Source organism: Heptranchias perlo, chromosome 26 (genome assembly GCF_035084215.1).
Source record: "Heptranchias perlo isolate sHepPer1 chromosome 26, sHepPer1.hap1, whole genome shotgun sequence".
Lineage (NCBI taxonomy): Eukaryota > Metazoa > Chordata > Chondrichthyes > Hexanchiformes > Hexanchidae > Heptranchias > Heptranchias perlo.
In genome coordinates, this window is record NC_090350.1 from 25,689,528 (window position 1) to 25,706,898 (window position 17,371).

Genomic DNA, 17,371 nt, shown 5'->3' on the forward strand with positions numbered 1-17,371 from the left:
TTTGTTTCCCTTTAGCTCTGTAAGTTGCTTTTCATTTCATAAACTTTATTAAATAAACTGTTGATTTAAAAATGTAACTTGGCAACATTTCCTGCTGATTTAAAGTTGCCCCTTTTTCAAAAAATAATGACAAGAAACCGAAGAATGGTTAAAGAGATAAATAATGAAGAAAGGAAATGAGAAAGCATACAGAACCTTATGGGAAAGTCAAACTAAATCGAACAAATGAAAATATTTGTATTCATAAAATACAGAGGGGTAATTTACCACCCCGCACACCCCAGGATAAGTCAGGCAATGTGCATTTTCCATGTGCCCAACTTGATCTTCCTGACTTTGACTGGTTTTCGGAATTCAGCTCATTTAAATGGGTCAGGCAAGCATTGAGCAACTGGATCAATTTTGTTGATTCCTCATAAAATCTTGAAAGTCTAATTACAAAACCTTGAAATCACTTCTTTCCCAAAGAAAACAAACCCAATTTTCTTAACCTTCCCTCACAACTTAAATTCCTGATATCCAGAATCATCTTTCTTGCTTATCTCTGTATCATTGATCAATAACATCCTTCCTATGATTTGGTGACCAGAATGAATCATAGAATCATAGAAAGGTTGCAGCACGGAAGGAGGCCATTTGGCCCATCAAGTCCATGCCGGCTCTATGCAAGAGCAATCCAGCTAGTCTCACTTCCCCGCCCTATCCCTGAGCCCTGCAATTTTTTTCCTCTCAAGTACTTATCCAGTTCCCTTTTGAAAGCCATGATTGAATCTGCCTCCACCACCCCACCTGGCAGTGCTTTCCAGATCATAACCACTCGCTGCGTAAAAAAGTTTTTCCTCATGTCACCTTTGGTTCTTTCGCCAGTTCTTTTGAAATTGTGCCCTGTACACTCAAGTCCAAGTCGTTAATATATATCAAGAAAAGCAGTGGTCCTAGTACCGACCCCTGAGGAACACCACTGTACACCTCCCTCCAGTCCGAAAAACAACCGTTCACCACTACTCTCTGCTTCCTGGTACTTAGACAATTTTGTATCCATGCTGCTACTGCTCCCTTTATTTAATGGGCTTCAATCTTGATGACAAGCCTATTATGTGGCACTTTATCAAACGCCATATGCACCACATCAACCGCATTGCCCTCATCAACCCTCTCTGCTACCTCATCAAAAAACTCTATCCAGTTAGTTAAACACGATTTGCCTTTAATAAATCCGTTCCGGCTTTCCCTAATCAATCCACAATTGTACAAGTGACTGCTAATTCTGCCCCAGATTATCGTTTCTAAAAGTTTCCCCACTACCGAGGTTAAACTGGCCTGTAGTTGCTGGGTTTAACCTTACACCCTTTTTTGAACAAGGGTGTAACATTTGCAATTCTCCAGTCCTCTGGCATCATACCTGTATCTCAGGATGTTTGGAAGATTATGGCCAGTACCTCTGCAATTTCCACCCTTACTTCCCTCAGCAACATAGGATGCATCCCATCCAGACTGGGTGATTTATCTACTTTAAGTACAGCTAGCCTTTCTAGTAACTCCTCTTTATCAATTATTAGCCCATCCAGTATCTCAACTACATCTTCCTTTACTGAGACTCTGGCAGCATTTTTTTTTATTCGTTCATGGGATGTGGGCATCGCTGGTGAGGCCGGCATTTATTGCCCATACCTAATTGCCCTTGAGAAGGTGGTGGTGAACCGCCTTCTTGAACCGCTGCAGTCCGTGTGGTGAAGGTTCTCCCACAGCGCTGTTAGGAAGGGAGTTCCAGGATTTTGACCCAGCGACAATGAAGGAACAGTGATATATTTCCAAGTCAGGATGGTGTGTGACTTGGAGGGGAACGTGCAGGTGGTGTTGTTCCCATGTACCTGCTGCTCTTGTCCTTCTAGGTGGTAGAGGTCGCGGGTTTGGGAGGTGCTGTCGAAGAAGCCTTGGCGAGTTGCAGCAGTGCATCCTGTGGATGGTACACACTGCAGCCACTGTGCGCCGGTGGTGAAGGGAGTGAATGTTTAGGGTGGTGGATGGGGTGCCAATCAAGCAGGCTGCTTGGTCCTGGATGGTGTCGAGCTTCTTGATTGTTGTTGGAGCTGCACGCATCCAGGCAAGTGGAGAGTATTCCATCACACTCCTGACTTGTGCCTTGTAGATGGTGGAAAGGCTTTGGGGAGTCAGGAAGTGAGTCACTCGCCGCAGAATACCCAGCCTCTGACCTGCTCTTGTAGCCACAGTATTTATATGGCTGGTCCAGTTAAGTTTCTGGTCAATGGTGACCCCCAGGATGTTGATGGTGGGAGATTCGGCGATGGTAATGCCGTTGAATGTCAAGGGGAGGTGGTTAGACCCCCTCTTGTTGGAGATGGTCATTGCCTGGCACTTGTCTGGCGCGAATGTTACTTGCCACTTATCAGCCCAAGCCTGGATGTTGTCCAGGTCTTGCTGCCTGCGGGCTCGGACTGCTTCATTATCTGAGGGGTTGCGAATGGAACTGAACACTGTGCAATCATCAGCGAACATTCCCATTTCTGACTTTCTTCCTTGGTAAAGACAGATGCAAAGTACTCATTTAGTACCTTCAGTACCATGCCCTCTGCCTCCATGAGTAGACCTGCTTTTTGGTCCATGATCAGCCCAACCCCTTACCACCCGTTTACTATTTATATGCCTATAGGAGACTTTTGGATTCCCTTTTATGTTGGCCGCCAGTCTATTCTCATACTCTCTCTTTGCCCCTCTTATTTCCTTTTTCATTTCCTCTCTGAACTTTCTATATTCAGCCTGGTTCTCATTTATGTCATCAACCTGATATCTGTCATACGGTCCTTTTTCTGCTTCATCTTACTCTCAATCTCTTTTGTCATCAAGGTAGCTCTGGCTTTAGTTGCCCTACCTTTCTCCCGCATGGGAATGTACCTGGACTGTACCTGAACCATCTCCTTAAAGGCCGCCCATTGTTCAATTACAGTTTTGCCTGCCAATCTTTGATTCCAATTTACCCGGGCCAGATCTGTTCTCATCCCACTTAGTTTGGTCCCATCTACTACCATACTATTTCTTGCTCTGGTGCTAACTTTCTCTCCCAATCCTTTGTGCACTTTGCTTCTCCTTTCCAATGCTACATCCTGGTGCCCATCCCCCTGCCAAATTATTTAAACCCCCCCGCCACAGCACTAGCAAACCTCCTCGCTAGGACATTGGTCCCAGCTCTGTTGAGGTGCAACCCGTCAGGCCTGTACAGGTCCCACCACCCCCAGAACTGGTCCCAATGCCCCAGGAATCTAAAGCCCTCCCTCCTGCACCATCTCTTCAGCCACGCATTCATCTGCTCTATCCTCCTATTTCTATACTCGCTAGCGTGTGGCACCGACAGTAATCTGGAGATTTGAGGTCCTGCTTCTTAATCTCTTTTCTAACTCCTTAACATCTGCCTGCAGGACCTCATCCCTCAGGGGACTCCTGCACTCAGGGGACTCCTGCACGACCTGCCTGGTCCTCCTTGTCTGTCTGGCAGTCACCCAGTCCCTCTCTGCCTGCACTCCCTTAAGCTGTGGGATGACCACCTCCTGAAACTTGCCAGCCACGTAGCTCTCGGCCTCTCGAATGCACTGTAGTGATGCCAGCTGCTGCTCAAGCTCCGCTATCTGGAGCTCGAGCTCCTCCAGCTGACGACACTTCCTACACCTGTGGTTGTCCAGGACACGGGAAGCGTCCTGGAGTTCCCACATAGCATAGGATGTGCATTCGACGGGACTGAGGTGCCCTACCATGCCTCTATTTATTATATTATTAACTAAACTTAGGAAAAATAAACTTAAAGGCTTAAAAAGAACACTCACCAGAAAAAGAACACTCACCAGTTATTCACCAATCAGCTCCTTGCCTTGTGCTGACATCACTTCAAATGTTTTTTTCACCTCTCGCCCTGACGCTCATGCTCCTCTTGCTGTCGTGGCCTCCTGTTACACTGAGCTCACCTCTCGGACTCTCCTCTCAGGGCCTCCTATTACACTGAGCTCACCTCTCGGACTCTCCTCTCGGGGCCTCCTATTACACTGCACTCACCTGTCGGACTCTCCTCTCGGGGCCTCCTATTACACTGAGCTCACCTCTCGGACTCTCCTCTCGGGGCCTCCTATTACACTGAGCTAACCTCTTGCACTCTCCTCTCGGGGCCTCCTATTACACTGCACTCACCTCTCGGACTCTCCTCTCGGGGCCTCCTATTGCACTGCACTCACCTGTCGGACTCTCCTCTCGGGGCCTCCTATTACACTGCACTCACCTCTTGCACTCTCCTCTCGGGGCCTCCTATTACACTGAGCTCACCTCTCGGACCCTCCTCTCGGGGCCTCCTATTACACTGAGCTCACCTCTCGGACTCTCCTCTCGGGGCCTCCTATTACACTGCACTCACCTCTCGGACTCTCCTCTCGGGGCCTCCTATTACACTGCACTCACCTGTCGGACTCTCCTCTCGGGGCCTCCTATTACACTGAGCTCACCTCTCGGACTCTCCTCTCGGGGCCTCCTATTACACTGCACTCACCTCTCGGACTCTCCTCTCGGGGCCTCCTATTACACTGAGCTCACCTCTCGGACTCTCCTCTCGGGGCCTCCTATTACACTGAGCTCACCTCTCGGACTTTCCTCTCGGGGCCTCCTGTTACACTGAGCTCACCTCTCGGACTCTCCTCTCGGGGCCTCCTATTACACTGCACTCACCTCTCGGACTCTCCTCTCGGGGCCTCCTATTACACTGCACTCACCTGTCGGACTCTCCTCTCGGGGCCTCCTATTACACTGCACTCACCTCTCGGACTCTCCTCTCGGGGCCTCCTATTACACTGAGCTCACCTCTCGGACTCTCCTCTCGGGGCCTCCTATTACACTGCACTCACCTCTCGGACACTCCTCTCGGGGCCTCCTATTACACTGCACTCACCTGTCAGACTCTCCTCTCGGGGCCTCCTATTACACTGAGCTCACCTCTCGGACTCTCCTCTCGGGGCCTCCTATTACACTGCACTCACCTGTCGGACTCTCCTCTCGGGGCCTCCTATTACACTGCACTCACCTGTTGGACTTTCCTTTCGGGGCCTCCTATTATACTGCACTCACCTGTCAGACTCTCCTCTCGGGGCCTCCTATTACACTGCACTCACCTCTCGGACTCTACTCTCGGAGCCTCCTATTACACTGAGCTCACCTCTCGGACTTTCCTCTCGGGGCCTGTATTCCAGATGGAGTATGGCTAATGCCTTATACAGCTCTGATACAACCTTGTTTGTGTTGTCCTTTAACTCTCTGCTAATTAAACTAGTACCTTATTCGTCTTTTTTAGTGAAGTTTAGCACAGTGGTCTCACAGATTGTTCTGCTATAACCTTTAGATCTCCTTTCTGATCAATGCACTGTATCACTGTTCCATTTAACACTTACTCCCTCTTTTGGTTCTTTGCTCCCATATTAATTATTTTATATTGATCCATACTGAACTCCACCTACCATCTATTGGCCCGCTTACCTAAAATACTTAAATCTTTCTAAATCTGGTTACTTTGTATGCCCATTGTTTGTCCTGCCCTTTACTTTTGGGTCACGTGCAAACTTGGAGAATTTGATCATGATATCCCCAACACACAGTTTAAAAAGCACAGTAACAAGGTTGACCCCTGAAGTACCCTGCTTGTAACCTGTTTTGAGACTGAAAATTTATGGATACTGTGGTCCCAAAAATCTATGGGGCCTAATGGCACACTCCTAGAGTAAGTCTAACAGGTGTGTAGTGAAGGAGGCAGGAAATTGGCCAGGTCCCTGATATGCCAGGTCCCGGCCACACTGCGAACTTCCAGTGTTTGGGCAGAATTTTCCCCCACCCTAAACATGACCTATTACATTGGAAGGGGTAGGGCTGAGGGAGGGAATTACAATGCCGAAATTTCCTTATATCTGGACTGCTTTCCACCCAGCACCCTGTACACCGAGATGAACCATACCAGCACTCAGATCAGTGTATGTATCATAGTAGGCACAGCACAGGAGGAGACCATTCAGCCCATCCTGCCTGTGTTGGCTCTTTGAAAGAGCTATCCAATTAGTCCCATCCCCCTGCTCTTTCCCCATAGTCCTGTAATTTTTTTTTCCCCTTTAAGTATTTATCCAATTCGATGGGGCCCATCTGATGGTCCAGCCCTGGATCCTGGCTTGGAACCCTGCAAAAGATTGTCTGCATCTCAGTTACATCAACCCCTTTGAAATGAGGTCTACTGGGCTTTCTGTGCTTTTGTGTCGGGTGGGCACCCAAGCCCAAGGTACACTAATAGTGCATGGGTGCCCACCAACCATATGCTGATGGACCTCCCCCTGACACTGGATGTTTTCTTGAGGTCAGGAATGGAGGTCAGGGCCAGAAGGGTCTCAGCACTTACAATGGCGGGGCGTTTCTATGGATTTTTGGGGCCTTTGTCTTGCTCCTTTTAGGACAGTTTTCTATCCAATCCTATACTTTGCCTCTTATTCCGCACTTTAGCCATGAATCACTGGTGGTAGTGGTCATGTGGAGATAAAAAAGCAATCAATGGGAAGAAATTGGAGGCTGCTGTAAAGAAGGAAAAAAACAGTCTGGAGCATGTGGAGTCTTATCAAAAGCCTTCTAAAAATCCAAGTACACAGCATTGGCTGCATTTTCCCTGCCCATCAGGTCCCAGATGTCTTTGGAAAACTCTGGCAGGTCAATTAAACATGATCTTCCTTTCCTAAATCATGCTGACTGTGTGGTAACAAGTTATGTTTAAATACTCGCCTGTTAGAGTTCTCAAAATCATTTTGAAGGCATTCCCTAAAAAAATGTTAACCTTATTACTCTAAAATTTCCAGGTCTGTCTCTCGGCCATTTTTAAAATTAGCCAGTTTTCAGTCTTTAAAAATCTCTCCTAAATTTGGTAAACTTACATAGTTGAAGCATCATTAATTTCAGCCCCCACTTCCTTTAAGATTCATGTTTATCTGCACCAGGCACTTATCTATTTTAAAAGCATCTTAACTTTTTATAGCCACTATTTTAATTGGATTAATACTTTCACTTTATTTATTGCATTTCTCTTGTTTTCTTCATTACCTCCTTACTTTGCTTCACTTTAACTTATCTTTCCTGTGTATATTTTTACACTTTTACAGTTGTTTTTTGTTCCATTTTTTTAGGACTGGTAGAGTGATCTTGGGTTTTGGTCCTGTCAGGAAGAAAAAGCAATCAGTAGGAAGGAAAAGCAACCATAAGGAGGAAAATTCAGCTAGAAGCACATGGAAAGAGTCAGGGTGAAAGAAAGCCAGCCAAGGAGCATATGGAAGAAATCAGGTGCGAACTAAAACTAGCTAGGATGCAAATGGAGGGAGGCAGAGTGCAAGCTGAGGGAAACAGAATGGATAAAAAAAAGATGAGAGACAAAAGTATGGAAACAGCATGAATGAAATAAGCCAGGATGCAAGAAAATTAAGCAGAAAATGTAGATATTCAAATGTGAATAGAGGGTCTTAAGAAGAAAATAACCAACAGGGTTAAATAGAGGGGAATAGGTGAGATGAAAGGTAATAATCTCAGTGCAAATGGAGCAAGAAGTAACTGGGTAACTGCAACTAAAAGCTGATGAAACTGAGGGAGCATTGGGAGGTCTGTTCACATCACATTACCTCATCCTAAACTGACTCTTAAAATTACCCACATCAAGTTCAATTCTCCTGTCTCCAGTAAGACAAGGCAAGAATGGAGCTAAATAACATGAGAAATGAATGCAAAAAATACAGGAAAATAAGAAACAAAAAGTGATAAAATAGCACAATAATCAAACAATGAAATAAGGGCACAATAAACAATTAAAGAAATGATGGCACAGTACCCAAAGAATAAAGGAAATGCACAGGAATCATATACTGCAATAATGACACAGTAACCAAACAATGAAATGATGGCATAGTCACCAAATAATGAAATAATGGCATAGTCACCACATAATCAAACAATGGCATAGTCACCAAATCATGAAATGATGGCATAGTCACCAAATAATGAAATGATGGCATAGTAACCAAATAATGAAATGATGGCATAGTAACCAAATAATGAAATGATGGCACAGTAACCAAATAATGAAATGATGGCATAGTCACCAAATAATGAAATGATGGCATAGTTACCAAATAATGGAATGATGGCATAGTTACCAAATAATGAAATGATGGCATAGTAACCAAATAATGGAATGATGGCATAGTTACCAAATAATGAAATGATGGCATAGTAACCAAATAATGGAATGATGGCATAGTAACCAAATAATGAAATAATGGCACAGTAACCAAATAATGAAATGATGGCACAGTAACCAAATAATGAAATGATGGCACAGTAACCAAATAATGAAATAATGGCCGAGTAACCAAATAATGAAATGTTGGCACAGTCACCAAATAATGAAATGATGGCACAGTAACCAAATAATGAAATGATGGCATAGTCACCAAATAATGAAATGATGGCATAGTTACCAAATAATGAAATTGTCACATTTCAGGATTTCAGACTATGTCACATAGTGAGGGAAACCTAGCTGCAATATATGTAAAAAATGCTACCATTAAGCTAAGCTTAGCTCTCAATGGGTTAAATTTACAGGACAGCAGGCCTGGCAGGTCTACGTTGGGTTTCAGATTAGGCTCCTGGACCAGCGTCCTAGAAACAATGAAAGATACTTCGACATTCCGATGATCATTTACATTCATTGGTCCTCTGAAAATTTTATTCATTTGAACTCAACAACAATCATTATCAAGTTCGGCAGGTGGATTACACTCATTGGTGGTGGGGGGAGGAATTAGTTTGACTAAAAACAGATACTGGAGGTTTGGTTTTAAAGAAAGCAGGGGGGTGGTCAGGCAGCAAAGGGCTGTGCGAAGAATTAAACATAAATGGGGGCTTAGGAAATTAGCTTCAAATCAAGCAATGTGACCCACATGAAGTGGGGTAGTATCGCATATTTGTTATTTTTATATTATTATGTAAAGACAAGTTGTATTGATTGAAATAAGCGAACCCAATTATAACTGTTGTTCTGTATATCCATTCGATAGGAAAAAAACAGCTTTTCATATCAAATATCACCAAGTGCTTGCTTGATCTGCCTTCAGAAAGATTGAAGAAATACAGGTGAAAGATATGGCTATCCAGTTCAGGTCACATGGGAGTTTCATGGTTATATCCCAAACATGGTATCATACAAGTAGATGTAGGGCAATGTGAGTCAGCTCCCATAAAGGATAGATACTTGGGCTGCTTATGGGAGTGACTGATGCCACTAAATCCAAGAAGTAATCCATGGTAGACTCAAATTTATAACAGAAATAATGGCACAGTAATCAAATAAAGAAGTTATGGCTTAGCAACCAAAAAGTGACATGATGGTAAAATAGTGATAATAAAAAAAAGGATTTGTTAAAAAATTAAAAATAAAAAGGAAATTAAAGATAATAAATAAAAAGGCAACAAAAATATCTGAGAAGTGTGCAGAAAGAGAAGGATAAGAGATTGTTAAAACTAAAATCACCAAATGGATTTAAAAAAGACAATTAAACAATAATTAATTATTGCTACATTTAATCTGATTTCCATTAGATTCCAGGCTCCCTGTGCTCGTGTGCTTTTCTTTCCCTCCTCCCACTTAATGTGGTTTTTACTTTATGTTGTAATTCATTTCAGTTCTTATATTATTATATATAATTAAAACTTCAAAAGCAAGCATAGTTTATAAGGTCGGTAAGGTGGGTAATGGAAAATATTTCTATTAAAACCATTTTTGTTATCTTTACTGCACTTTAGTGTGACAACTATATTGAAGATAGAAATAACTAACTGCAGTTATCACTGAGCAGTCTGCTTCATCTAATGCAGTCCAGAAACTGTGTACCTAATACAAAGGAAAAACATGGAAGGAATTTACTCAGTAACCAAGAAAGACCATAAAACTCATACGTGGGAAGGCTACAAGTGAATCATAAAGAATGTCATCACTGATTCTCTATCAGTACCACAAATTATGTTTAAAGAAGGCAGCTGCGTTGACAACTACTATCACTGATATAAAAACAGAGATTGCTGGAAGTACACAGCACAACAATCAACAATTTTGGATGTAGTTCTGCATCCGAACCTTTTGGTAAGGAGTAACATCTAAAAGAACAACCCACCTTTCACTTTCTGGTGCTGACTAGCCTACCGTGTATTTCCAGAGATATCCGATATTTGAAACGTTTCTTTTTAACCTGCATAATCACTAATAAATATTTAACCATAGAGCACTTTTCTTGATTTTATTTTACAAACTTTGGAAAACAATGGGCTCGATTTTAAAACAAAAGTCCGGGTGCATTGGGATGGTGGGGAGGGCAAAGAAAATCGGCTTTGCGAGGAGCGGCTCCAAGATGCCGAAGAACGCGTATGTCCCAGAACCATTTGGGTGCGCGCGCCGTTCCCGAACCCAGAAGGCCCCCGGCAATTAAAGCCGACAGGATGATATGTAAACCAGCGATTCACCTAATTAAAGTCGTTAAAAAAGGAATAAATGTAATTGAGAATGAAGGCAAGTGATTTCAATGCTGCCTCAACGTGTTTCCCATGTTGTGTGAAACACAGCATTTGGAAGTCTTTGGGTTTCAGCCGGCAGCCAATTGGACATTTAAATCCCTGTTTGACAGATTGGGATAAAAGGTATGTTATTGCAGCAGGGCACTCAGTTCTCTCAGGCAAACCTTTGACTGGGAGATCTTTGTGTTCAGACTGAAATTTCTTGGTTTCACTCAGAATTGTTCTGTTTACACATATTTGCCAACTTTTCGGACCCCCTCAAACTGACACCATCGGGATGGGGGGCGCGATGGTTGCATTCACCATTACATCCGAGGATGAGGAACATCACCATCCTTGCCAGGCACAGTGTGCACTTCCGCCACTTGTAGCTCCACAACACAGGGCTGCGCCACAGACATCTGCACAAGAGCACAGGGAGGAGCGACAGAGGGACCGACGTCGCAGGAGGCACTACCCTTGTCAGAGGGTCTACAGACTGAGGCTCAGCTTCCTGAACCTCTCTGAGCAGCAGAGCATACGGAGGCTTAGAGTGAGTCGCCAGGTGGTCGCAGACATCTGCCAGCTCCTTCATGCCGAGCTGCTCCCAACTAGGCCTGACAGCATCTCATTACCCGTCGCAGCTAAAGTGACCACTGTCCTCAACTTCTTTGCCTCCGGATCATTCCAGGGTGCCACCGGTGACATCGCCGGGGTCTCTCAGTTGTCTGCACACAATTGCATAAGGCAGGTCACCAACGGCTTGTTTCACAGGGCCTCGAAATATGCCAACTTCCCCATGGACGACCTCAGCCAGACAGAGAGGGCAGTGGGATTCCACTCTGTGGCTGGCTTCCCATGTATACAGGGTGCAATCGATTGCATGCATATAGCAATCCGAGCACCTTCACACGAGCCAGGACTGTTCATCAACAGAAAGGGTTATCACTCCATTAACGCTCAGCTCGTTTGTGACCACCGCAAAAGATTTCCTCTGGTGCACGCCAGATTCCCTGGCAGCTGCCATGAATCGTTCATTCTAAGGGAATCCAACAGCCCGGACCTCTTCCGCACACCAAACAGCCTTAAGGGGACAAGGGATACCCCCTGCACACGTGGCTCATGACACCTCTGAAGAATCCCATCAGCGAGCAACAGCCTGTAATTGAACATGCGATAGGACTGCTGAAATTGCGATCTTGGTGCCTTGATCGTTCTGAGGGAGCACTTCAATACCAGCGAGAATGAGTCGCATTATAGTAGTGTGTTGTGTCCTGCACAACATGGCACAACAGAGAGGGGTACCGGCTGATAAGGCCCCATGCCCTCATCCAGCATCCATATCTGCAATCAACTTTGAGGAGGAGCAAGAGCAGCAGCAGCAGGAGGAGGAGGAGGAGGAGGAGGACGATGAACCCATGGGCAGAGCAGCAGCTCACCTGGCTGCTCGTGAGGCCAGAGAGTCACTGATTTGCGCATGGTTTTCATAACATCGGAAAGTGAGAATAGTCCAGTCCTCACGCCACCTGGTAAGAGCAGCGCCAACACCAACACACCCTCCCACCCCCCGCCCTGCACAAAACAGTCCTGCAACTACACTTACACGCATTGTAAAGTCATCCACTGGGTGGCATCAAGTGTCGCCATTCATGGTGAACCACATGAAGGGGCGCTATCACAAAAGGCAGTCAAGAATGGGCACAACGTGGCAGTAGTGGTGAGAATGATAACATTTAATGTGACTTTAACAAAAACCAAATATAAATGAAAAACATGACAGTCCATCAGACACCCTTGTGCATCCCCATCGTGATCACAAATCCTTAGCCTTTCTCTTCCTACTGCTTCTACGTGGGTGCATCCCCTGTGGCTGCAGCAGAGGTAGTGGCAGGTTGCTCATGTCCATGGCGGGACTGCTGAGATGCTTTTGGGCCCTCTGGGTTTTGGAGTCCGTGAGGGCCCCTCCAAAAACTGCTCCACCTGCACCTGTGTAGTGGCAGACTCAGCCACGTGGAGAGGAGGCAGCATTGCAGGTACTGGTTGAGAGGGGGGCAACGGGTGAGATGTGGGAGCGCTTTGAGTGGCGTGCCCACTTCCATGTCCCCTTTCGTTATCATCCCTCTCCTGGACCAGGCCCACATCACTCCTTTCACTCTGCTGGAGAACAGTTTGGAGGACATGTATGATGCCTTGGAAGTCCAGTTGTAAAGTTTCTGTCTGCCTGTTTAAGGCGGTAGAATGTTGTTCACCGTGAGACCGAATGGCCGTTGTCAGGGCCTGAATGGACTCATTTGTGAGCCGTGCTTGAAGCACAATGGAGGCTAGCCTTCTCTCCATCGCAGACATTCCCGCACTTACCTGCGACACTATCTCAGACATTTGCGCAGTTATGTGCGACACTATCTCAGACAGTTCCTCACGTCCCTGTGACACTATCTCAGAGATTCTCTCATGTACCCGTGCCACCATTCTACTAATGCAGGAGTTGGACTCCTCCATCCTCTGCGCTTTTGTGGAGAGTGGCACCTGTTCCAGTACCTCGCAAATGTGGTGCTCTCCTTTTAAACAATGGCCCCCAGGGTTCAGCATCTGCGTCCAGCTGAGCAGAGCCTGGAGAGGAGTGCGCCTACCGACGCGGACTCTCCACAGCTGCCCCTGTCCCCAGTCTCTGCTCATGCTCACTTGTGTGTGGTGACTCACCAGGTGCCAACCCAAGTAACTGACCACTAGGACCCACCGAGGCGTGAGTACCTGCGCTGGTGGATGGCTCGCTAAGATGTGACGGTGCACCCTCAGAGGTTGGCAGATCCTTGGAGAAATCGCCCTCTCCCGTCACTGCGGTCACTGAACGGCCTGTAAGAGAATAGAAGGCAATATTAAGCATCATCACAGATCTGTCATGTTACGATGAACATACTGAGGTGTTCAACATGGCAATCATTCTTAACATCAACTCATGTTGTGTGTGATGAATGTTAAAGTTGTGTCACCAGACGTTTGTGGGGTGCCTGTCGCGGCGCCCCCGATGGACAGGCACTCGAGGGTGAGGCTGATCTGCAGGGCCTCCGCCTCCGCCTCTGTGAGGACCACTATTTGTTGTGGCCCCCCTCCAGTCCTCGCCCTCTCCCGTGCATTTTGCGCTCTCTTCTCCTAGAAGGGGAGAAAGTACAGTGAGTGAGTGATAGTGAAGTGGCCAACTGATGAATGCATTGCTTTGGGTGAGGCTGACTGTGAAAGAGGTGCATCAGAGGGTGAGTATCAGACAGAGACATCACATTGGATGAGGATTGGGATGAGTGGTAGTGGTGGTGTCATAAAAGGGGAGGTGAGGAAGTGCTCAGGAAGTGCAGGTAAGTTGAAGATGAGCCTTAAGTGGGTGTGAGGAGTGATGTGATGGAGTAGCCTTGGCAGAGCAGAATGAGTTGAGGGGGGTGGGGGGGTTGGTTGATGAGCACCACGGAATGCAGGAGAATCAGTAAGTGTACTCACTTTTGCTGACCTACTTAAGGTCATTGAAACGCTTCCTGCACTGGACTCAAGTGCGGGAGATGTTGCTCCTGCTCGTGACTTCCTCTGCCACCTCGAGCCAGGCCTTCTTGGTGGCAGAGGCAGGGCGCTTCCTCCTGTCAGCCAGGTAAAATAGTTCCCTCCTCCTCCTCATCCCGGCCAGTAGCAGCTGAAGTGAGGCATAATTGAATCTTTGAGCAGTCTTGCCCTGTGCTGCTCCATTGGGTCTTCTTGCTCTTTGCTCCAACAAAATCCATTGGAGCAATGGCCCTTTAAATCTAGACACTTCAACTGACAGCCTGTATTATCGATGAGCAGTCTGCCCGCTGCACAGCTTTTGGACGGCAAACCCGGAAACAAGATTAATGGCCACCAATTAAGTCGCAATCGCGTGGGAAACAGTAAGTTTTTATTATTCACATTTGCCGCGCAACCGTTGACCCCCCGCTGCAATCCCGCCGCCTTATTAAAATCGTGCCCAATGAGTGGGTCAATGTTTGTAGTCTAGTTAGAGCCCTTGATTTTCACGTAATGACAGCCTGGGAGGATAGATTTTCCTCTTTTGAAGTAATTTGTGTCAAAATGACTGTTAGTGATTTTAGACAGACCAAACTCGAAGTGCGCTGATAACACTCAATTTTCCTCCATCAGTTCATTGCCATAAGTTCAGGCATGAGTTTGAACAGATCTAATGAGCTGCCTAGCCATGAGAGGAATAATTGTGTGCAAGTCAGATTTAAAAGAGTTGCATTTTTATAGCATCTTTCACCACCTCAGGATGCCCCAAAGCGATTTACAGCCAATGAAGTACTTTTGAAGTGTAGTCACTGTTACTTAACGTCAGAGTTAACGTTTTAGGTCAATGACCCTACATCATGTTATAAATTCGCATTGTTAGCTTCGTTCATATAATGTGGATGATCTCCCAGCCCGTATTGGGCCTGGGCATTGGGAGCTCACCAGAGAAATGGTGGGCAATCAGATGTAAGCAGCCCTTACAAAGGATAATGGGTAAAATTAAAGGGATACAGCCACTGAAAGTTAAGGGATAAATATTGGCCAGGACTTGGTGGTAATGGTGTTCTCATGCACCTGCTGCCCTTGTCCTTCTAGGTGGTGAAGGTCGTGGGTTTGGGAGGTGCTGCCGAAGGAGCCTTGACAAGTTGCTGCAGTGCATCCTGTAGATAGTACAGGTGAAGGTGATGGAACTGGCTCAGAGGAGTTTTTCACCTCAAATGAGCTCATACCAAGATACAGTATTAACTGAGATAGTAATGAACCCAGCTAACATCTTATGATAATAATAGAATAAAATGAATAAAGTTAAAAGATAACTTTTCTTCTTAGTAATCGTGTTATTTTTAAGATAGTATTTTTAAACATTGCAGGAATTGGTTTTGACTTCCAATCGTCCAAGGCCTGGATCTGCTAAGTACAGGTCCAGGCCAACAAACAACAGAGGCAATCAAATTCAATGTGCAGAGATGTTTAATGAATTTGTTTTTATTCATTTATGTCCAAAATTAACAAGTACTGACCTAAAGAAGCAAAAAAAATATTAAAAAATGAACAAATACAAAGGAAAATGTACCAAAAATTAGAGTCCTGATAGCACCAGAAAAGTTCAGTACTTTTCTTGTGGTTACAATATCCAGACAAGTTACTTTCAGGGCCATCAGTTTTCGATATGAACCAACAAACTCAAAACTTGTTTATGGCCCTGCATTGTGTTCCGTTATTTAAAGATACTCTGTGAGACAAGTACAAAGGATCTAATTCTTTGATATCAGGTAAATCTTATGTTTCAATTGCTGATGTACAGTGTTATTTTGATATCTATCTCACTATTAGTTATATTTTAGTATAATTTGGTGAGAATTGCTCATGATATAGTGGCACTGTAAGGATGGAGACTCAACCATTAAAAGGAATGATCTTAATTTTTGTTTTCTGTTCTTATTTTTTGATTGTATTTAAACAGTAACTATAACAATAGGGTTTTGGCTGAATTACTTTGTAACTTTAATGAACTAAAAAATAAAATAACTCACGTTCTACCAAGTAGCATCAATAAAGGGAGGTTTCTCTGGCCACTGTGTGTTAGTGACATGGTAAACAGAGCAGGAAGATATCGCCGATCGCCATTTGTTAGAAACGGAGAACATAGGAAATTGCCCCACAATGTTGACATTTTTACTAACAAGTAGCAACCAGAAGAAATTTCTCACTCAATGTGTTCACTCCTTTTTTTAATCCTTCAGTTTCTTTCCTGGCCCACTGGACAAACCCCTTTTTCACATTAAAAATGTTCTTAGATTCTCTTTTTTGGTCAGAATAATTCATTCCGAAACACAAGCCACAGTTTTTAACAAGTGAACGCACAAAAGTGTGTTTAAAAGAACAGCAAGTCAGTGATATCTCATCCAAAAGGCGGCGCCTCCAACAGTGCAGCACTCCACTGAAGCCTCAGCTTAGATTATGCACTGAATTCTCTGGATTGGGGTTTAAACCCACAACCTTCTGACTCAGAGACAGGAGTGCTACCACTGAGCCAAGGCTGACACCTGCTGCTTACAAGCTGTCTGTTTGCTGTTCTGCTAACAATAAATGAAATTAATAGACTTGTACATGTTACAAAAACAAAAAATGCTGGAAACACCCAGCAAGCCGGGCAGCATCCGAGAAGAGAACAGACAAGTCAACACCTTAGGTGTGAACCCTTCCTCAAAACAAAGAGTCCACACCCGAGGCGTTGGCGTGTCTGTTCTCTCCGCAGGTGCTGCTTGGCACGCTGGGTGTTTCTAGCATTTTTTGTTTTTGTTTAGATTTCCAGCATCTGCAGTTTTTTATACTTTTTGTTTAGACTTCTACATATTGTTGTATTCACCGTGTCAGGCTGTCCAGCTAGCCCAGTAATAGAACATCTCCTTCTTTACACCCATATTATACTGTCTGTATATAAGCAATCACTACACAGCAATTCAGTATTCAATGGTCCATTTTAAACAGTTTCAGGTTGGTCCCCAAAATGTATTTACCATTGTCCTGGACCTAAAAATTACCAAATAATGTGTTAACTTCCTAAAGTTGACTTGTTTTAATTTTTATCCAGTATCATAAATCTCACCTCAGTAATGACAGGCGGCAATTGTGAAAATAACTTGAATATAATCATGTAGCTTGAATCACAGGTATTTAGAATCACTGCTTTTTATGCCGGCTACTTCCACAGATACTCCTTCAGAAGCTTTTA

General features: G+C 44.8%; 1 long non-coding RNA gene across 1 annotated transcript in view; it reads right to left on the reverse strand.

Moving 5' to 3' along the window:
* The window catches only part of LOC137342827 (uncharacterized), a 69,296-nt gene extending 52,723 nt beyond the window's left edge, over window positions 1-16,573 (reverse strand). Inside the window, exon 1 of the long non-coding RNA XR_010967355.1 lies at window positions 16,170-16,573. This is a non-coding gene — a long non-coding RNA (uncharacterized lncRNA). The remainder of the gene's footprint in view (window positions 1-16,169) is intronic.
* Between the last annotated feature and the right edge of the window lie 798 nt (window positions 16,574-17,371).